The sequence below is a fragment of the Aotus nancymaae genome, unplaced genomic scaffold (assembly GCF_030222135.1).
Source record: "Aotus nancymaae isolate 86718 unplaced genomic scaffold, 86718_ANA_hifiasm-v0.15.2.pri h1tg000033l, whole genome shotgun sequence".
Taxonomy (NCBI): Eukaryota; Metazoa; Chordata; class Mammalia; order Primates; family Aotidae; genus Aotus; species Aotus nancymaae.
In genome coordinates this window covers 25,137,528-25,160,365 of record NW_026988447.1, presented here as the reverse complement: position 1 = coordinate 25,160,365, position 22,838 = coordinate 25,137,528, and the positions used below count along the sequence as shown (strand labels likewise).

Below are 22,838 nucleotides of genomic sequence, written 5' to 3'. Positions count from 1 at the left end.
TCAGGTACACCAATCAAATGTCTTTTTACATAATCCCAAATTTCTTGGAGGCTTTGTTCATTTATTTTTATTCTTTTTTCTCTAACCTTGCCTTCATGCTTTATTTTATTAAGTTGATCTTCAATATATAACATCCTTTCTTCTGCTTTATCAGTTTGGCTATTGATACTTGTATATGCTTCACAAAGTTCTCATGCTGTGTTTTTCAGCCTCATCAGGTCATCTATGTTCTTCTCTAAACTGGTTATCTCAGTTAACAATTCCTCTAACATTTTTTCAAGGTTCTTAGCTTCCTTGCACTGGGTTAGAACATGCTCCTTTTGTTCAGAGGAGTTTGTCACTACCCACCTTCTTTACCCTACCTTTGTCAATTTGTCAAACTCATTCTTCATCCAGTTTTGTTCCCTTGCTGGCAAGAAGTTGTGATCCTTTGGAGGAGAAGGAGCATTCTGGTTTTTGAAAACTTCAGCTTTTTGCATTGGTTTTTCCTCATCTTCATGGATTTATGTACCTTTGGTCTCTGAATTTGGTGACTTTTGGATGGGGTTTTTGTGTGGACGTCCTTGTTGTTGATGTTGATGCTATTCCTGTTTGTTAGTTTTCCTTCTAACAGTCAGGTTCCTCTGCTGCAGTTCTGCTGGAGTTTTCTGGAGGTCCACTCCACAGGCCCTGTTTGCCTGGGTATCATCACTGAAGGCTACAGAACAGCAAAAATTGCTGCCTGTTTCTTCCTCTGGAAGCTTTCTTCCAGAGGAACACCCTTCAGATGCCAGCTAGAGCTCTCCTGTATGAGGTGTCTGTCAACCCCAGCTAGGAGGTGTCTCCTTATCAGGAGGCACAGGGGTCAGGGACCCACTTGAAGAGGAATTCTGTCCCTTAGCAGAGCTCGAGTGCTGTGCTGGGAGATCTGCTGCTCTTTACAGCTGGCAGGCAGAAATGTTTAAGTCTGCTGAAGCTGAGCCTACAGGTGTCCCTTCCCCAGGTGCTGTGTCCCAGGGAGATGAGAGTTTTATCTATAAGCCCCTGACTGGTGCTGCTGCCTTTCTTTCAGAGATGTCCTTCTCAGAGAGGAGGAATCTAGAGAGGCTTTCTGTCTACAGTGGCTTTGCTTAGCTGCGGTGGGCTCTGTCCAGTCTGAATTTCCTGGCAGCTTTGTTTACACTGTGACGGGAAAACCACCTACTCAAGCCTCAGTAATGGCAGATGCTCCTCCCCCCACCAAGCTTGAGCTTCCCAGGTTGACTTTAGGCTGCTGTGCTGGCAGTGAGAATTTCAAGCCAGCGGATCTTAACTTTCTGGGCTCTGTAGGGGTGGGATCCACTGAGCTAGACCACTTGTCTCCCTGGCTTCAGCCCCCTTTCCAGGGGAGTGAACGGTTCTGTCTTGCTGGCATTCCAGGAGCCACTGAGGTATTAAAAAACTCCTTCAGCTAGCTGGGTATCTTCCTAAATGGCCACCAGTTTTGTACTTGAACCTCAGGGTCCTGGTGGTTTAGGCACCCGAGGGAATCTCCCAGTCTGGGGGTTGCAAAGACTATGGGAAAAACATAGTATCTGGGCCGGAATGCACCATCCCTCATGGCACAGTCTCTCATGATTCCCTTGGCTAGGGGAGGGAGTTCCCCAACCTCTTGCACTTCCCAGGTGAGGCAATTATTCACCCTGCTTCTGCTCGCCCTCCATGGGCTGTACCCACCATCTAACCAGTCCCAATAGATGAGCCACATACCTTAGTTGGAAATGCAGAAATCACCTGCCTTCTGTGTTGATCTTCTTGGAGGTGCAGACCGGAGTTGTTCCTATTTCACCATTTTGCCAGCCACCCAGTTCTGAGTTCTTTCAGTGGCAAAGGCTCTGCATGAGTTCCTTGATTGTATATGACCTTTGTATAGTGACTTTCTCAGATGCTGGGTGTAGTAACAATGTACTGGGTATGTAATTGGGCTCATTATGTCCTATGATATCAGCATTGCAGAGATATCAGGAAGTTTATCTCATTTACCAGTGTTCATCTTCTGAGATGGTTACAGCTTGATCTTTGTTTGCTATGAGATGATTTCTGTTGTCTCAGGCAATGGGCTATTATGTAGAATGTACAGTGGTCTGAGCTCCCTGCTCAGTCCTGGAGTGGAGCAAGCTGTACAAGCCCGAGCTGGACAGGCTCACCTATATGTTCCCCAATGTCAGGCATAAGCACTAGCTTTGGGGGAAATTCAGGAGGCAACCACCATGGACCAAGATACGGGGATGGGTGTAGAGGAAAGAAACCTCCATTGCCCCAAATTCTCTGCCCAGGACAAGAGGGTGCCCTTTACTCTTAATCTAGAAAAATGGGTGTCTCAAATGCCTGGAGATTTGTCCAGGCATGGAACACAAGGGATGACACTGCATCAAGATGTCTGCACCAAATGGGAGGGGAAGCTTAGGCTCCTAATCCAAACAAGAAGTTGCACCAAATGCCTGAAAATATGCCCTGGAGTGGAGCAAAGAGGGCATCGCCACACCAAGATATTTCCACAAGAAGGGGGAGTTGCTCAGACTCCTAAACTCAGTGTGAGGACATGCTGGATGCCTGGAATTATGCCCAGACATGGAGCAGAGAGGGTGTTCATCTCCCAGTATCTTTGCACAGGGAGTGGGGGGCAACTCAGACTCCTAATCTGAGTAGGAAGGTTAAATAACCAGTAATATGCCCCTCAGTGTAAAGCAGAATAACAGTTGTGGAGTGGGCTAACTGCTGCTGCAACAACATTTTTGCACAGCAAGGGAGGGGAAGCTCAGGCCCCTACTCCAGGTGAGTAGGTGTGCTTAGTGTCTGGAAATATTCCCAGGCATGGTGCAGAGGGGGTGCTTCTGCAGTAAGTTCTTTGCAAAGAAATGTCAGAAGAATTTGAACCAGAGTGACTCCATCTTGAATAGGGACTGGTTAAAATAAAGCTGAGACCTTTCGGGTTGCATTCCCAGGAGGTTTGATATTTTTAGTCACAGAATGAGTTAGAAGGTCAGAAAGACTGGTGTTACAAGATACAGGTTATAAACACCCTGCTGATAAAGCAGAATTCAGTTAAGAAGCTGACCAAAACCCATCAAAATCAAGGTGGTGATGAAAGTGACCTGTGGTTGTCTTCACTGCTCATTATATACTAATTATAATCCGTTAGCATATTAAAAAATACTCTCACCAGTGATATGATGTAAGTGTCATGGCAATATCCAAAAGTTACCCTATGGAGTCTAGAAAGGAGAGGAACCCTCAGTTCCGGATAATCCTTGCCCTTTTTCTGGGAAATTTATGAATAGTCCACCCCTTGATTAGCATATGATCCAGAAATAACCATAAAAATAGTCAACCAGCAGCCCTTAGGGCTGCTCTGCTTATGGAGCAGCCATCCTTTTGTTTTACTTTGCTTTCAATCTACTATGTGGACTCACCCAAAATTTTTTCTTACATGAGATCCTAGAATCCTCTTGGGGTCTGGATTGAGACCCCTTTTGGGTAACAGGTAGAGAAGCGTTGCCCACATTCCCCAGATGAGCTGGAGTGGGGTCCACCTTCCTTCCACTCAGAATTAATGGGACACAGTTCCCTGACTGACCAGGAGAGCAGACTGGGGCACCCAGTAATGACACATATCGAATGGAACCAGGTCACAAAGCTGTCCTTGGCTGCAAGTTTTTTCATCCAGGAGAAACTGTGGCTGAAGCATCTCTCCTGCTTCAGTCCCATGATGGGAAATATTCCAATTCCAGCACTTACTGACAGGTCACGCTCCACATTTCCCCCTCAATTCTGGCTGTGGGGTCCCATCTCCTATTCTAGAGTAAGTGCAGAGAGAGACTAAAATGCTTGTGGCAGCTGCTGCCACTAATTACTGAAGAATGATTGACTTTATGAGCCTGGATCAAAAATGGTATCCTCTTTTCAATCAAAATGTCTGCATATCTGCTGTCTTTTCCTCTCTTTGTCTCCCAGTCTTTCAACAACTTAGCTCTAGGGATTGGGAAACGTGATGGCCTGGTTTTCATAGATTGCCAACAGAAAAGTCAATCATAGAGGGTGACTCTGCCTCTTTCACATACTGAGACTTCACTCACTTTTATGCCAGGTGCCATCATACAGCCTGCTTATAAACCTTCTCTTCCACAGGATCTGGGGTGTCCTTCACTTTTTGGGTGAATTCCCATATTCTTTCTTGAATAAAAGCTCAAAGTGTAAATTTTTACACACTGTTTTGCTATTTCTAAGTGAAAGAGGCACAATAAAAGCCTTTAATCCACCAGCTTGGGAGAAAAATGCAGGGCAAAAGTTTACAATTTTAACTATGTCTAACATATCAATGTTTTTATTTTATCGATGGTACCTTTGCTACTACATCTAAAAAGTCAACGTGAAATTCAAGATCATCTATATTTTCTGTTATGCTATTTCCTAAGAATTTATTGTTTTGCATTTTACATATAGGTCTATGTATTTTTGTGTGTGTTATTTTTGGGAAAGGTATAAGGTCCATGTCTAGATTCTCTTTTTTTCCTACAGGTGGATGTCCAGGTTTTTCAACACCATTTGCTGAAAAGACAATCCTTTCTCCATTGAACTTCCTTTTACCATTTGTTAAAGGTCAGTTGACTACGTATATATGGGTCTATTTCTACATTCTCTACTCTGTTCCACTGATCTATGTGTTTATGTTTTATCAATATCACACTGTACCTTTTACTGTAACCAGTAGTAACACAAATGATTTTGACAAAAGTGCAAAAGTAGTTCAACAAATTAGCAAGTGGTACTGGAGCAATTGGACATACAAAGGCAAAAATATATTCATTCATCTAAGTTTCACACCTTGTACAGATATTAACTCAAGTGGATAAAAGATTTAAATGTAACAATAAAACTCTTTTTTAAAAACATGGAGGAACTGGGATCTAGGCTGAGGCAAAGAGTTTTTAGACATCAAAAGTAAGATATGTAAAATTAAAAAGTGATAAATTATACTTCTCAAAATTAGAAAACTTTGCTCTGTAAAAAATCTTTTTAAGGAGGTGTAAATAAAAGCCATAGACTGGGTGAAAATGTCTGGAAATTACATATCTGACAAAGAACTAGTATCTAGATACTGTAGACCTATGTATATACATATCGCAATTTAACTATGAAAAATTAAATAATTAACTTAAAAATGGGCAAAAATCATGATGAGACATTTCACCAAGGAAAAATCGATGGGAACTTAGCTCTTGAAAAGCTGCTTAAGTTCATTAACCACTAGTAAAATGCAAATTCAGACCAATGATATCTCATTAAAAACAGTGAAATATCACTAAACACCTAACAGAATGACTTAAATAGCAAGCACGGACAATACCAAGTGCTTGTGACGACATGGAGAAACTAGATCACTCACACATCGTAGAATGTAAAGTGACACAGTAATGCTGAGAAAATATTTGGTGCAAGAGGTTTAGCTTTCATCCTATCTTAGTTTTCAACATGCCTTCCTCACTGAGCTTGATCATTTCTAGCTAACTTAAAATGAGAGAAATGCTACTTTTTCTTTCACTTGAACAGATGTCATTGCAGTGTTATTTATTGGCTTAATTTCAATATTGTTGTGTCTCAGGAAATAGGCAGGCCCAAGGAGAGGGAGAGAAATGATGGAATGGCTGATTGGTGGGGAAGTCAGAACACACACATTTATTAAGTTTACACTATCTTCTATGGATGCAATTTGTGGCACCTCAAAGCAATTACAATAGTAACATCAAAAATCACTGATTACAGATCACCATGACAGATATAATAAGAATGAAAGAGTTTAAAATATTGTAAGAATTACTAAAATGTGGCAGAGGCAAGAAGTAAGCACTTACTGTTAGGAAATTGGCACTTATAGCCTTGCTTGATGCAAGGTTGCCATAAACCTTCATTTAAAAAAGAAAAAAGCAGTATCTGCAAAGCAAAGTAAAGCACAATAAATAAGATCTATCTGTATAAAGAATAAAAAGTTTAGTTTAGAAAATCTTGGAGCAATGTTGCGTATTAAGATGTGCAAAGGAAAATAAAACAATCTCAGGAAGCCCCAAACCTCTTATGTGAAAGGAAAGGAGGCTAAGTCTTGCAGTACCCTTTTCCAAATAAATATCTGTTACTAATATTATTTCTCAGCCAGATCTCTATGAATAGGTAAAAGGCCTCCGGCATCTGCTGAAGGACTGCCTCCACAGATCTTTCATAAGTAAATGTTTTGCTGGCTTTTCATAAACCATGACATGCCAATTATAACCTTTAGGTGTTAAGTTTATCTCCTAAAACTCTACACTGATACTGTCATTACAAGTTGATCTTCTCAGGTAGAGAATAAAGTCCAGATTCATTTCCCCCAGCTACCCAGAGGTATCTGCATAATTGGTTCTTCCTTTACTTCCTTTTTGTTTTCATACAGTCACTTTGTCTTATGTAAAATGTAGATTTACTGGGCACTAATTAAAGTCTCTCGGAATGTAAGTATTTGCCTAACCACCTGCCCTACATTCCTTCCCCACTCCAACTTTAAGGGAAGACATAAATGCTAAATTTTTTGAAGACCTCTTTAGAGAAACAACCACACACATGTCTGTGGCTTGTTTTTTTTCTCAGTTGTGCTGTAAGCAGGTTTAATAAACCTCAATGATTAAAAGTTATGCCTCAGTCACCATTTTAGTTATCAGATGCCATTATAGGTCAAGGTTCCTACAAAAAAAAAAAAAAAAAAAAAAATCAAACCATAGAGATAGGTGGCTTTCTTTCCCAAGCTCAGTCTTTGAACACCTAAAGTAGAGAAACAAAAAAACAACAAAGAAATGCAGAAAATAATTTAAAAACTCTTGGAGTGACAGGCATTATTTTGAACCCTTGTACTGGGATGCAGCTTTTCCCTGAAGAAGGAAATAGCCAGGTGAGGCCATGGAAGACAACATATAAAGGAACTGTTTAAAGTTCTGCTTTTGCTTCTCCCCTGACACTGCCTCAGGATAAACAGTGCCTGACCTTTGCACCAGCTGCTACTCAAAACTCTAGTCCAGTTATCATCAGAAGTAAATTCATGCCTGATAAGAAGTAGCTGTGAAGATGAGATTTAAAAAAACTACTTTCAAGCAGTTATTTCCGATACCTCCCTATTCAAATTCTCCAAGGACTGGTAAATTATAATTTAAAGAGGCTCTTCTAATAAACTTCTAGAAAAACAGAAATATTTAGGAGAATTAGGAGTGTTTTCATTGTTCTGTTTATCTTTTGGTCTCTGGGGCTCTCTTCCCCAGAGCTCATCCAGCTCCTTCATCCCAGGAGTTGATTGGGGCTCACTGGACTGGAGACTGCTTTCCTTCCACATCCACTGCCTGACAGTGTAGCCAGTATTCTCATAGGATATGAGCTCACAGACTAAAATAATAGGACTTTGAAGAGTTCAAATATTTCAAAAGAAATTAAACATGCTGTATTAAAGATTCTATTAGAGCACAAGTACTAGGACAAAAGGACCAAGAATATAAAATTAGCCAAATTAACATATGAAAAAGAGATGAAAAGGGATAAGGGAAAATATTAGGAATATGAAAAAGGTACAAAAGGTTTTTTATATAAATCAAGCTATATTAGTTATGAAAAATAAAATAACTGAAATAGACAAACTTCAAAGAATTTAAAAAAATACGAAAGGTTTCAGACTGAACAATCCATAATAGGTCAAAGAAAAGCATTAAGGAAAAGCACATATCTATTTGTTATCTCTGGTAAATCTGTATAGATCTGTAGCAATCTCAATTTTTCCCTCTGCAGAAAAAAAAAAAATCAACCAAGGGGCATAAGGCTGTGTGAGAGACTTAGGTAAGTTTTAGAATAGGAATGAACGTTGATTAAAAGGTTTTAGAGCAGGAATGAAAGGAAGTAAAGTACAGTTGGAAGAGGGCCAAGCAGGCAACTTGAGAAATCAAGTGTGTGGTTTAACCTTTTGAAATGGGGTTTTTACATTGGCATGTGTACTAGTCCATTTTCACAGTGCTATTAAAAAGAAAACTACCTCAGATGGGGTAATTTATAAAGAAAAAAGGCTTAATTGATTTGCAGTTCCACATGTCTTGGAGGCCTCAGAAAACATGCAATTACAGTAGAAGGTGATGGGGAAGGAAGGCATGTCTTACATGGCTGTAGGAGAAAAAAAGTGAGGCAGAAAGTGACACACACTTTCAAACAACAAGATCTTATGAGAACTTACTCACTGTCACTAGCACAGAAAGGGGGAAGTCCATCCCCATGATTCAATCATTTCCTATGAGACCCCCTTCACTGACACATGGGGATTACAGTTCAAGATGAGATTTGGGTGGGGACACAGAGCCAGACCATATCATTTCACTCCTGGCCCCTTCCAAATCTCATGTCCTTCTCACATTTCAAAACACAATCACACCTTCCCAACAGTCCCTCAAAGTCTTAACTCATTCCAACACTAACCCAAAAGTCCAAGTCCAAATTTTCATCTGAGATAAGGAAAATTCCTTCCCTCTATGAGCCTGTAAAATTAAAATCAAGCTAGTTATTTCCAAGATACAATGAGGGTACAAGCATTGGGTAAATCCTCCAATTCCAAGGAAGAAATTGGCCAAAACAAAGGGGCCACAGGTGCCATGCAAGTGTGAAACCCAGTGGGGCATTCATTAAATCTTAAAGCTCTGAAATTATCTCCTTTGACTCCATGTCTCACATCCAGGTCACACTGATGCAAGGGGTGGGTCCAAAGGCCTTAGACAGCTCTGCCCCTGTGGCTCTGCAGGATATAGCCCCCAAGTTTCTTTCACAGGCTGTCATTGAGTGCCTTCTGCTTTCCCAGGCCCATGGTGTAAACTGTCAGTGGATCTACCATTCTGTGGTCTGGAGTATGGTAGCCCTCTTCTCACAGCTCCACCAGGCAGTGTTTCAGCGGGGGACTCTGTGTGCAGGCTCCAATACCAGATTTCCCCACTGCAGTGCCCTAGCGGAGATTCACCATGAAGGCTCTGCCACTGCATCAGACATCTGCCTGGACATCCAGGCATTTTCATACACCCTCTAAAATCTAGTCTGAGGCTCTAAAATTCTTGCCTTCTGTGCACCTCCAGACCCAACACCACTTGGAAGATGCCGAGGCTTGGGGCTTGCATCCTTTGAAGCAATGGCCTGAGCTGTACCTTGACCCCTTTTAGCCAGGGATGGAGCTGAAGCTGAAATGTCTGGGACACAGGGCACCATGGTCTAAGGCTGCACAGAGTAGCAAGGCCCTGTGCCCAGTCCACAAAACTATTTTTCTCTTCTGTACTTCCAGGCCTCTGATGGGAGGAGTTGTCATGAAGATCTCTGAAATGCCTTGGAGACATTTTCCCCACTGTCTTAAGAATTAACACTCAGCACCTCTTTATTTATCCAAATGTCTGCAAACACTGGTTTGAATTCCTCCCCAGTAAATGAGTTTCTCTTTCCTATCACATGGTGACACAGCAAATTTTTCAAACTTTCATGCTCTGCTTCCCTTTTAAACATAAGTTCCAATTTCAGATCATCTATTTGTGAACATGTATAACTGTGTGTAGTTAGAAGCATCCCGGCCACTTTTTAAAACTTTGCTGCTTAGAAATTTCTTCCACCAGATGCCCTAAATCATCTTTCTGAAGTTCAGTGTTCCACAGTTCTCTATGACAGGGTCACCAGTCTCTTTGCTAAAGCATAGCAAAAGTGACCTTACTCTAGTTCCCACTAAGTTTGTTGTCTCCATCTGAGACCATCTCAGTCTAGATTTCATTGCTCATATCACTATTAGCATTTTGGTCAAAACTATTTTCAAATCTCTAGAAAGTTTTAAACTTTCCCAAATCTTCCTGTCTTCTTCCAAGACTTCTAAACTGTTCCAACTTCTGCCTATTACCCAGTTCCAAAGTCACTTCCACAGTTTCAGATATCTTCATAGAAATGCCCCACTCCTGGTACCAATTTTCTGTGTTTGTCTGTTTTCAAATTGCTGTAAAGAACTACCTAAGACTGGGTAATTTTCTGTATTTGTCTATTTTCAAATTGCTGTAAAGAACTACCTAAGACTGGGTAATTTATAAAGAAAAGAGCTTTAGTTGACTCACATGTCTGCATGACTGGAGAGACAGGAAACTTATAATCATGGAGGAAGACAAAAGGAAAGAAAGGCAAGTCTTACATGGCAGCAGAAGAGAGGGAGGACAAAGAAAGCCAAACACATTTAAACCATCATGTCTCATGAGAACTCACTTGCTATCATGAGAACAGCATGGTGGAAGTCTGCCCCACCATGGTTCAATCACCTCCCACCAGGCCCCTCCCCAGACATGCTGGGATTACAATTCAAGATGAGATTTTAATAGGGACATAAATCTAAACCATATCAGCATTTGGGGTCTTGTATTCCTTATCCCTGTATTCTTTCCTTGGGGCGGGCTGTCTGTATGTGCAGTAGTCTGCTAGCACTTGGGAAAGGAGCATGCACAGTGTATTTACTGGAGTTGTATGCATTCTCACATGAGGCATTCTTTCCTTAACAGTCAAATGTCCCTAGAAGGTCATATGCCAGTTAAACTCTACCACTTTTCTCTCTTAATGCACATGCTTGAGGACACTTGCCCAACTCCCAACTTCTGAGATCTTATTGGAAAGCTGGTGATCACCAGTTTCAGGTGTTTCTGTTTATTGGGAGACTGTTTTTCCCTCGCACTAGTTGTGACCAATTATTATATTAGAGAGACAGTTAACAACTGCCTGACCATCACCTAATGGTTGCCTGATATTCTTGGTGGGGGTGTGGAGGGGAATGGGGGAATCCCTCTCCTGCTCTGCTCATGTCTGACTAGCTACCTGCTGTAATATATCCACACTAAAATGGTATGTTTGAATATTGAAACAAAGGGAAAATTTTAAAAGCTTACAGAAACACATGAAACATTACATATAAAAGAAGAATTGGATTGATGGCATTTTTAATATAAAAATAGAAATGAGAAGATAATAAAATACAAGTATTGATAGAGAGTAGAGACCAGCCTGTTATAAATAGACAAACTCTTGGTATTTACTATCAATAGTCTTTACTTTAATCCTGAAGTTAAACATGAATTCCCTGGAGGGGTTATCAAAGTTATTATTTAAAGCAATAACGGTACTTATTTCCCTGTGCCCCATACTCCACAAGTTATGTGATGAGAGCCAGATATCACGCTGTACATATGAAGATTTATTCTTCAGGAGAGGATCACAAATTCTAAATTTGGAAATTTGTTTGGATTAGCTAATCAACTGACACCTTCTCTCCTAAGAGAAGGAGAAAAATCTAATATCCACAATGTAAACAACTTTTTGAGAAGATAAATGAAATCTCTCTGGGTTCTTAATATTTTGACTGTAAGAAAGTATCTCTAGGAAGAAGACATCATTTCAACTTATAATCCTTAAAATTTCTCCATAGTTCTGGGTTTTATCTCTCTTTAAAATCTGAACACTTACCTTCAATCAGGTAAATCTACCCAGAGTTCTTTCACAATATATTCAGTCATCATTTAGCTTTCAAGATTTCCCCTTTAACCTAGATATCGGTTTTCTTCACTCAAAAGCCCTAACTATACATATGAAAATGACAATTGTCATTCAAATACAGGGAGGTGATGAAATAGTCTCAGACTTTCAATGCCACAGACATTTGCCAGACTAAAACCTATTCTGAAAACAGTTTTAGAAAAAGTACATAGGTTTTAAAAAATCCAGGTAATATTATAAGATATTTATGAAAAACAAGAATCAAAACTTGTTAAAATTATGTCGCTTAAAATTGTTTTCTAATCAGAGAAAAAGAGGCAATAAAATTATAATAACCAAGAAATAAAAGATAGAGAATCTCAGCCTGATGAAGAAGAGTGGAAGGTGGTGCATATGAACCAAAATATGTGAGAATTTGCTAAAATTTTTACCATTTAAAACAACTATAAGTTAGAAATAAGCTTAGAAATAGTAGAAAAAAACTAAAACAAAAAAATTAAAGTGACACAAACAGATATTAATTAATCACTAATTACAATAAATGTAAATGGATTAAACAATATATTTAAGAATGGATAAAGAAATGAAATAAAGACAAAGCATCAGAACATACAAAGTATGAGATTTAAGGTAAATAAAAAGACATAGACAAATGCCTAAAGAAAGATTATAGGACTAATTTAATATCTGATAAAATGGGTGTGAACATTTTAAAGTACAGAAACCACCTTTGTAAAATTATGACAGTAAGAGTTATCTGACATAGTTGACTACATCTTGCTTGTAACCTCTAAGCTTGATCCTTCCTGACCATAGGACAAGCTAATCTTAGGATGAATTTAGTTTATAGTTTAACCTTAAAGCAAGGATGATTATCACCCTTCCCAAAACTAATCCACCTTTGTAAAACTAATGAAAAGCCACAAGATTAGAATTATGAGAGAGGCATCAATGCTAAAATGTAACCATAGTTAAATGATAACAAGCCACTTTCCCAGAAGTCATACAATTTGTAACTTCCCCAGATGGTTCTATAGCTACTATCACTATTGTAGAACCTAAGATTGGTTGTTGGAGACGATTTTGCAGATGTTTGTCTTCTGGGGAACTGCACATGGAACTATGACTCATGATTTAACCACCCCTGTGGTCTCCCACCCACAGATAGATTTAGCACATGATTTTTCACATCCTTATAATGACATCCCCAATCAGTGGGCAGCACCTAATCCCTAGTCCTTGCCCACAAAACCGTTCTTCAAAAACCCTAATCTCTGGTTCTTTGGGGAGACTAATTTGAGTGACAACTACATCATTCATGTGGCTGGGCTTGTGTCTATTAAATTCTTTCATGCTGCAATGCCATGGTCTCAGTGAATTTTTTTATTCTTTCTGTGCATCACGCAGGAAGAACCCATCAAGCAGTTATAGTACTTATTAAAGATGAAGTATCATTATCTCATGACAAATGTTTCAACAAACGAAGATGTAACAATTTTGAACATCTATGCACCTAATTTTAAAATACACATAATTTATTTATTTTTATTTATTTATTTTTCTGAGACAGAGTCTCACTCTGTCACCCAGACTATAGTGCGGTGGTGCAATCTCAGCTCACTGCAACCTCCACCTCTTGAATTCAAGCAATTCTCCTGCCTCAGCCTCCCGAGTATCTGGGATTACAGGTGTACACCACCATTCCTGGCTAATTTTTGAATTTTTAGTGGAGATGGGGTTTAGCTATGTTGGCAAGGCTGGTCTTGATCTCCTGACTTCAAGTGATCTGCCCATCTTGGCCTCCAAAAGTGCTAGGATTACAGACATGAGCCACCACACAGGGAGAAACTGATAAATCCACCATCATGGATTTCAACATACCACAATTGATAGGTCAAGCACACAAAATAATAAAAAAAATGCTAATCTGAACACAATTAACACATTTAAACTACTGCACATATGTAGAATTTTACAGCCAATAATCAAAGAATGTATATTTTTCCCCAAGCATATATGAAAGATAAATTATATTTTATCATAAAGGAAATAAAGACTTAACATCTTTCAAAAGTACCATAGATACTATATAGCCTTGATATCTAATGACAATACAACTGTCTGAAGTAATTTTTTTTTAAGATTTAAAATATTTTCTGTATATTTGCAAATTTTAATCAAAACCCTGTTGAAGAATTAATGATATAATGAAGAAGGTAAATAAATAATTTCTAGAATTATAGAACAATAAAGCATAAAAAAAGCTTACAAAATAAAACCTAAGGGATGTGGTCAATGTGGGTTCCCGTGGTCCTTTGAGAGAGATTTATAGTCTTAAATATTGGCATTAGAAAAGAAATACCTTTAAAATAAATTGTGCTAATATGTATTTTAGAAAATGAATAATTCAGTGAACCCCCAACACAAAGAAAATGAGAAAAATAATAAAAGTAAGAATTGCGATTAATACAATAGAAAGGTGCTGTTTTTAACTAGAATATGATTATAAAAAGCAAACATATCAAATAGAATTAAGCAATCATCTGGAGCAGAAAACTGAAAGAGATTTTTGCTTAACCTTTCTCATCCTCATAAAAATTAATTCAATTTTCCCCTTCTCCTTCATGTCAGTGCTACCCTTTGCTTTAAACTATAGAGTGTGTTGTCATACAAAAGGCGAGTATCATCCTATGACAAAGAGTGGCAAGCCTAGAAAGTCAAAGGCACCCATCCACAGAGCACCCACAGACATCCTGTTGGGAACCACTCACTGTGTGGGTTTAATTGGCTCAGGCATTCTGCCTCATACAGAGAAAAATAAAATTTGGAGAAATCAGTAGTTGCTAAACACAAATACTCAAAAGGATTGGCACGGACTGGTGCTGAACAGTTTAGCAAAGGAGGTCATGATGTACACCAGCTTCCTTCAGCCTTTGCCAGCAGTATATGCTCGTCTCATCATTAAGCAAGGCTCTTAACCTCCACAAAGAGCAGACCTCTCTTTGTGGAGACTAAAGAAAAATTTTAGCCTGAATTTCCATATCTTTAATTTGTGTTAAATCTGAACCCTGGCAGACTTTCTTATTTTCCACCCAATTAATGCATTACATGGTTCAGTAGCTCTGACTTTACCCTGGCAGCCTGATTATGGTAATGTGAACATTGGCTCATACCACTGTTCCTAAGTGTCCCGTGCTGTGTTAGAGCCAAACATCAGAAACAGTCTCACGTTGTTGCGGGGTGGAGGGTGGGAATGTATTTGTATGTGTGTAGATAGATATATTTGTGTGTGTGTGTGTGTGTGTGTGTACATGTACATAGACATAAATAAAACGGTGGATTCTGATCTGGGAAGAGTGGTGGCTGAAGCACCAGGAACACATGTATTCGTTCTTTGTATACACTAGGGGAATCAGGGTTGAAATATTCTTCTTCTCTTCTGAGAGTCTGGTGTCATTTAGGATTAAAGTGCTCTAGCTCAGTGGTCCTAAAATTTGCTCATCACTAAGAGTCACCTAAGTGCTAGTTAAAAGTACAGATTACCGAAACTTTCCCTACAGCTTCTATTTTGGTTGGTCTGGGATACAGCCTAGGCTTCTGTATTTTTAACTTGTGTCCCTAGGGCAACTTTATGATTAGACACATTTGGAAAACATTGCTCTACCTAGTTCCAAGGTCTAACAATTTTAAACTGAATGTTTACATAGGCTTTTAGGATTATTCTTGCTGTTGTGTATAAGACTTATCTGACTTCTCCAACAACCCCAGGAGAAGAATGTGGTGTTCATTAGTTTGCCATATTTATTTAGTATGTCTCTATTTCGTAACCTCTCTAAGCCTGGTTTTCCCACTTGCAATATGGAGATAATAGTAATAGTAATACCGACCTAAGAGAGATTTTTAGAGAATGCAATAAACTAATGCTCATAAAACACTTAACATAGGACTTAGAACAAAGTAAGGCTGCAAGAACGTCAGCTATGATTATTATTATTTCATATGACAAACAGTTTTTGTTTGCCTAATGTGATAAATCATTTGGAAAAGTGCTACTGTTTTTCCCTTCTCTGTACCAGGGCGCTATGCCATGTGGCTTTATAGCAACTCCCATCAGGAAATGAAGATTATTTTTCCTACGCTTGAAACTGGGATGATCCTGCCAATTGCCTGAACAATTGAATGTGATGGCAACAGGAAAATTGCACTAGTGTTGAGCCTAGGCTTCAAGATGCCTGTGTACTTCCACTCTATGACAAGCTCCCTCTAGCCCACTAAAAGAGAGAGACAATGAGGGTGATGCCGGTGACCCAGCTGTCCCCACCCTGGTCCCAGAGATGTAATGAAAGCCTAGCCAAGATCAGCAAAGTGCTACTCAACCTACAGCTGACTAGAGACAAAAGAGTGAACCCAGCAGAAAACAGAAAAACCACCCAGTTGACTCAAGAACTGATGACTAATAAAAAGGGGTGATTGTTCTAGGGCACTCAGTTTTGGGGCAAATTTTGTATACAGGCATAGATCTGGTGTGGCTACTATGTGCCAATTACTAAGTTATATATTAGAGATGCCTAGGGAAAGAAGGCACAGTCCTGGTTCTCAAAAACCAAAGACATGTTTTCGCAAGAGAAATAGACAAGTAAACACAATTTTAAAATAAAGTTATGCAAGGCTCAAATTATATTACTATTTTGTAAGCTTCATTTACTCAAAAAATAATCTGAGAATTTCTGCTATTTGCCATGCGGTGTTCTGGACATGAGATATATCAGTGATATGACTTGGCCCTGTGTACCCACCCAAATCTCATATGAAATTGTAATCCCCATGTGTTGAAGGAGGGGCCTGGTGGGAGGTGACTGAATCACGGGGGCAGAGTTCCCCCTTGCTGTTCACACGATAGAGATTTCATGAGATCTGGTTGTTTGAAAGTGTGTGGCACTTCCCCTTTGCTTTCTTTCTCCTGCCGCCATGTGAAGATGTGCTTGCTTCCCCTTCGCTCTTCTGACGTGATTCTAAGTTTCCCAAGGCCTCTCAGCCATGCTTCCTGTACAGCCTGAGGAACTGTGAGTCAATGAAACCTCTTTTCTTCATAAATTACCCAGACTCACGTAGTTCTGCATAGTAGTGTGAGAATGGATTAATAAAATTGGTAACTAAATCAAACAAAAATCCCTTCCCCGTAGGAAAAAAAAACAAATGTTAGAAGGAGCAGGAATATGGGACACAGTGTGTGGAAATCAGATTGCAGTATAAAATGGGGTGTCCGGTAAGGCTTTGTTGAGGAGAGTTGAGTAAAAACTTGAAAAAGACGAGAAAGTTGAACATTTCCAAAGAGATCAGTGAGATAAGTTGAAGCCCATAAGGTAGAAAATTATCTATAATTTTTGTTAACAGAAACTAGGGCAGTATAACTAAAGCAGAAAGCACAAAGTAGGACATACAAATTAGCCTGTAAAAATGCTATTTTAAAATAAAAGCTTCTGAAGGATACAACAGGAGTTTAATGTTTAAGCAAGTACAGGAGATAGCAGGGATAGTGGAAAAAGGCACTCAGGATGTGGTGGGAGGGAGTCAGATAAAGAGAACTCCAAGGAGAAGACAAGAACACATGCAAAAAAACTAAGACAATGTTCATAGTGAGGGTGAACTGTCAGGGAATTTCATGGGATTGGAGCACAAAAGAGTTGTGCAAATTATTTTTAAAAGCAGGCAGAACCATGTACTGGAAGACACTAAATGCAAGTCTAAGGAGGTTCAGTTTACCTGGATGTCAATGGAGAAGTATTGAAGAGTTGAAGCAAGAGAGAAGTGATTCTATCAGACTAGCTTTGAAAGACTATTTAGTTTAGCATGGAAAATGAATTGGAGAGGAGTGAAGAAACAAGCTGGAAGGCTACTTAGAAGATTTACCGATGGCCCTGGCAAGAAATGAGGATAGAGAGGAAGGTGTGGAGTAAAGAAAAGTAAAAAATGTGTCAGGATAGGATGAATGGGCATGGGGCAGTGGAACAACAGTAGTACTTCAAGTTTTAGATCACAATCACTTCAGAGTCATTAGGAGATGAAATATTTTAATGGCCAATACAAAGAGTAACATTATTTATTTATGTATTCATTTCCTTAAATATTTAATCAATGCCTAGGACATGCCTAGGTAATATTAAATAGTAGGAATATAAAGAGTAGTGATGCAGTTACATCGCCAAGGGCTACACAGTCCTAACACTGGCTCATCACCCTCAAACAACTAACACTGGCTCATCACCCCCAAAACAACTACCAGTGAGTGGGTTTTTGTATTCAAGGCAGGTATTGAGTCTTTATAAGGATCATCTTAATGAATCATCACAATGGCATTTTGAAGTAAGGCTATTATCCTCATTGTACAGATGAAGAAATTTATACTTTGAAAGATTGACTTGGCCAAAGTCACACATTTAGTGAGTAGCATAGCTAACACAGGAATCTAGGACTATCTGTCACAGTTGCATGCTACATGGTAACACAGACCTACAAATCATTAGATGCATTAAAAGAAATTATCCACTTTCCCTGACAGAGTGGTTTGAAAGCCTTCAAAGTGGTGATTCTTGATTTGAGTCTTGAGAGGTGAGCAGGTTTCCTCCAGGCAGCTAGGGAGGAAAAGAGGGAAAGGCCACAAGCGGTGTGCTCTGCAGAAGGGCAATTGTGCTGCATGGGCTCTACGTGTTTCTCCAGATCTACTCTAACTCTCCTCCACCTCCTCTGTGGACCAGAAGGCTGACCACTATGGACTGCACAGCCTTAGCTCCTTTGGGGGCTGACTGAATTTGACTAGCTGTAGATTGAAATGTGGGAATCAGGAAAAATAAAAAAATAAAAAATTCAAAGATTTTTAGTACATTCAGTGTTGTGCAATGATCACCACAGTCAATTTTAGAATATTTCTATCACCCCAAATAGAAACTTTGTAGTGTTTAACAGTTGTCTTTCCATCCCAACCCCAGCCCTAAGCAACCACTCCTCTACTTTCTATCTACATATATTTGACTACTGTGACATTTCATATAAAGGAAATCATAAAATGTGTGGTTGTTTTGGAACTGGCTTCTTTCACCTAACATAATGCTTTTAAGGTTCATCTATGTTGTAGCATGTATCAGTGTTTTATTTCTGTTTATTGCTGAATAACATTTTATGGCTATACCACATATTATTTACCTATTAACTGATGAACAGTTCAATCATGTACACTTTTTGACTATTATGAATAATGCATGAAAATCTGTGTACAAAGTTTTGCATGGACCTATATTTTTATTTCTTGAGCACATATCTATGACCATAATTACTGGGTTATAGGACAACTCTATGTTTAACCGTTTGAGAAACTACCAGACTGTTTTCCAAAGTGACTGCACCGTTTTACATTCCCATCGGCCATATATGAGGATCCTAATTTTCCATGTCCTTGCCAACAGTTATTATCTGTCTTTTTTTTTCTTATAGTCATCTAAATAGATATGCAGTGTTATCTCATTGAGGTTTTGATTTGCAGTCTTCTGATGGCTAATAATACTGAATATCCGTTATGTAATTATTGAATATTCATTTTCCTTTTTTGAAGTATCTGTTCAGACCCTTTGCTCATGCTAAATCTCCCAATCTCTTAAACAATTCACTTATTTGTCTCTGGTGTTTCCTGGGAGGATCCCCACTGATACATATTACTGGAACTATCCAGATTTATAGAACAGACCTTACTTCAAGGTACGCATATTTAGCAAATGATGTAGGGCATGCCACTTGTGCTAGTTGTGCAAAAAAAAAAAATCATTTTTATATTACTACACTGACTTTGGTGATTTCTTTTGAATTGAGGCTGTATCTCAACATGATATCGTAATCATTTATTTTTTAATTGAATCATTTACTGGTCAACAATCCTAAAAACACAAGGCTAGATACCTTTCAGTTCAGGTCATAGAAAGTGGAATTTTAGGGCTCGAGTTTTGTCAGTGCAAACTTTCCCAATGAACAAAAAGTCCTGACAGTAACTTTTATAACACCTAAGTTTTTTAAAAGCTGTAAGTGTCATTGATGGTGGCTTCTTCTCCTTATCAAAATGACTTAGACTTTGGTAAGACCCAGCAGCTCCTATAACATTGAGTTTGGTACCACACAGATATGGGTTTGAATGTCTATTGTGTAACTTACCTTTTGCTTAACAGTGGACAAGTTACTTGAGCCCTTTAAACCTCCGTTTGCTTGTCTGCACAATTAGAGTAAGTGTTCTATATATAAAATAGTTGTGTTATGTAAGTAAAATAATGCAAATTAGACACATGGAAAGCATAATATTTAATAATTGTTTCTTTTTCCACTTGCCTTTATACTACATTTTGTTAATCTGCTTCTGAAAAGTATCCCTCTCCCCCCAATGCTAAGTACGTGATACCAGACTATGCAGTTATGTTATAAATGACACATTTAGTCTCTGGTTAAGAGAACTCATTTAATTACATGTATTATTATTTTAAAATTCAAAAATATTTTGAATCTCTCACTTTTTTCCCCAAAAACAGTCAGCAAGACAAAGTGTTAGCCTCATAACATTTTTGTTCTAGTTAAAAAGACAGGCACACTATTCATTTAAAAATTTTATGCCAAAAAATAGAATTGTGCTTAGTGTTTCTCTACCAAACCATAAAGTTTCAGAAACCTTATAAGAGCCTATAGCACTGTTATTTATCTATGACATGATTTGAATCCCAAGGTTGGGAAAAGTTGCATTATGTTCTCTATTTATGATTGTAAGCATATTAATATCACATATTGACAAAATGCCAAGGGAAACAGAATAGTTTCCTTTTTAACTCACTCCAGCAGTTGATGAATTATGAATATGAAGTGAAGGGCCTATCTCATAAAACTAATGCTATATCTCAAGGAAGCCAGAGAAAAAGCTCTGACCTTTAGGGACACAATGAATTTATAGAAAACAAGTCCTCCAGGCATCTACCCTGAAAAGTGCACTCTTATCTACAAACCACAGAGACAAGCTACACTCTTAACTCAAATAATAGCCACATCTCCCTCCTGGAAATTGTGGAGCTATTCTTGGACTACAAAAGAGTCCAATTGTGAGAAGAGCAACAGAGGAAGCTACTGAGGTCTTTAGATTGGTCCCTGCAAGTAGAGAATTTTTTTTTTTTTTCTTGAGTGTAAATGGAATATCAAACGAGCACATTTTAAATATACAGGACTTTGGCAGTTGTCAAGTCTTGTTCTGGATGCTCTTGTCCTTAAATTATATTATAATCATGTTATTAAAGTGAGCCAGTTTGTACTCAATACCATACTTTATTCTTTCTTGCCAGTCCTTACTAAATTCAGCCTATGAAATATTTTTTCCTGCCTCTTGATTTAAACTCAAGTAAATTTCATAGCTTTTCCAATCACTCTTCTCTGTTTCTTTTTTACCATTTTATTTATATTTTTAAACCTCGTTTCCACCCCAGCATTGCATATTTTTGTGCCATATTTTCCCACCTTCTAATAAATAATTAACTGATTTTATTTATCTTCTATCTTTCTTCACTGGTACGTTCCTTGAGGGTAAGGACATTTTCTTTTCCTATGTAGTGTGTGTATGTGTGTGTGTGTGTGTGTGTGTTTGTTCTAATTTATCCTTTGAACCTGAAACAGTGGCTAGCACATTGGAGGCACTTAAGAAATATTTGTTAAATGGAAAAGTGAATTAGTGTTATTAGTCTGTTCTTGCCTACTATAAAGAAATACCTAAGACAGGGTAATCTACAAAGAAAAGAGGTTTAATTGGCTCACAGTTCCACAGGCTGCACAGGAAGCATGGCTGGGGAGGCCTCATGAAGCTTTTACTTATGGCAGAAAGTAAAGTGGGAGTGGGAGTCTTACCATGGCCAAAGCAGGGGGAAGAGAGAAAGCGGAAAGTTGCTGCACACTGTTAAACAACCAGATCTCTGGAGAACAGCGCTAGGGGGATGGTGCTAAGCCATTAGAAACCACCCTCATGATCCAATCACCTCTCACCAGGCCCTATTTCCAACACTGGGGATTACAATTCAACAGGAGATTTGGGTGGGGACACAGATTCCAACGATATCAATTAGAAATCTGAATTCTCATTAAAACATTTTTCCTCCTTCATCCTGGGCTCACCTTAAGCAGGACACTGCAATGCAAACGAAAGGAAGGTGGAGGCAGCTTCTCTATTTTTCACTTTCTTTGTCTGCTAATCAGCTGTTACTTGTGGCTGCAAGAGCCTGATGCAGAGGCAGGATGTGAGGTAAGAGAATACAAAATTACTTACGGCTGTAATTTTTCATCAGGGCCACCTTCATAACAACTGTGACAGATGCACTATTTGTTAATACTTTCCTTTGTGGAGTATTTTTGTGATTTCTTAGAAGACTCCACACCGCTGACCTGGTTCGACTCCTAGTGTGGGTGAGGATGGAGACCCAAGCACTGGCTGACCGGGAGCCACCTTAATAGCCCTCCTATAGATAGCAGGCATGGTATGGGGGAATCTTTCTGGAAGGCATAGTTTTTACTTAAAACACCCCACCCCACGCCTACTCCATCCAGATCAAGACCCTTTCACATGTAATTTCTAAAACTGTAAAACCAAGACCCTTTCACGTGTAATATCTAGAGTTGTAAGCCTATATAAAGGCAGAGCTTCTCTTTGTTAGCAAGCTTGGCTGTTAGATGACTATGTCACCTTTCTCCCGGCTGAATAAATCACCCCTTCCTTCCTAGTTCAGTGTCTGAGAGGTCTGTTTCTCCAGACCGTTCCTGCTTCATGGGAACCAGGGAATGCAGCTGAAATTACTCCATTAAGTAGTTAAAACTATGTTACTTAGTTACTAAGTTACTTAGTTAACCATGTTACTAGTTTAACTATGTTAGTTACTAAGTTACTTAGTTAACTATGTTACTTAGTTAAAACTATTCATTACATTGACAACAGGTCATGACCACCATTTTTTTCTAATGCCTTTTTTCAGATACAATCAGAATATTGAACAATTATGATTAATGACATACCTAATTGAACAAACTTTGCTTTTTGTCTCTTGTTTCATGCTTTAATATTTATTTAAGGAGTTTAATCTTTCCTTGCTCCTGGGGCATTGTGAATCCAGAAAATCTGAGACAGGTCTCAGTTAATTAATTAATTATTATTATTATTTAAGACAGAGTTCACTCTTGTTGCACAGGCTAGAGTGTGATGGTGCAATCTTGGCTCACTG

The 22,838-nt window shown here is 38.8% G+C and overlaps 1 long non-coding RNA gene across 4 annotated transcripts in view; it reads left to right on the top strand.

Annotated features, from left to right (window-relative positions):
- Positions 1 to 22,838, top strand: part of LOC105718325 (uncharacterized) — a 268,420-nt gene that overhangs the window by 49,029 nt on the left and 196,553 nt on the right. For all 4 annotated transcript variants that reach the window (XR_002477807.2, XR_010345371.1, XR_010345369.1 and 1 more), the window contains exon 2: positions 4,537 to 4,617. This is a non-coding gene — a long non-coding RNA (uncharacterized LOC105718325). The remainder of the gene's footprint in view (positions 1 to 4,536; positions 4,618 to 22,838) is intronic.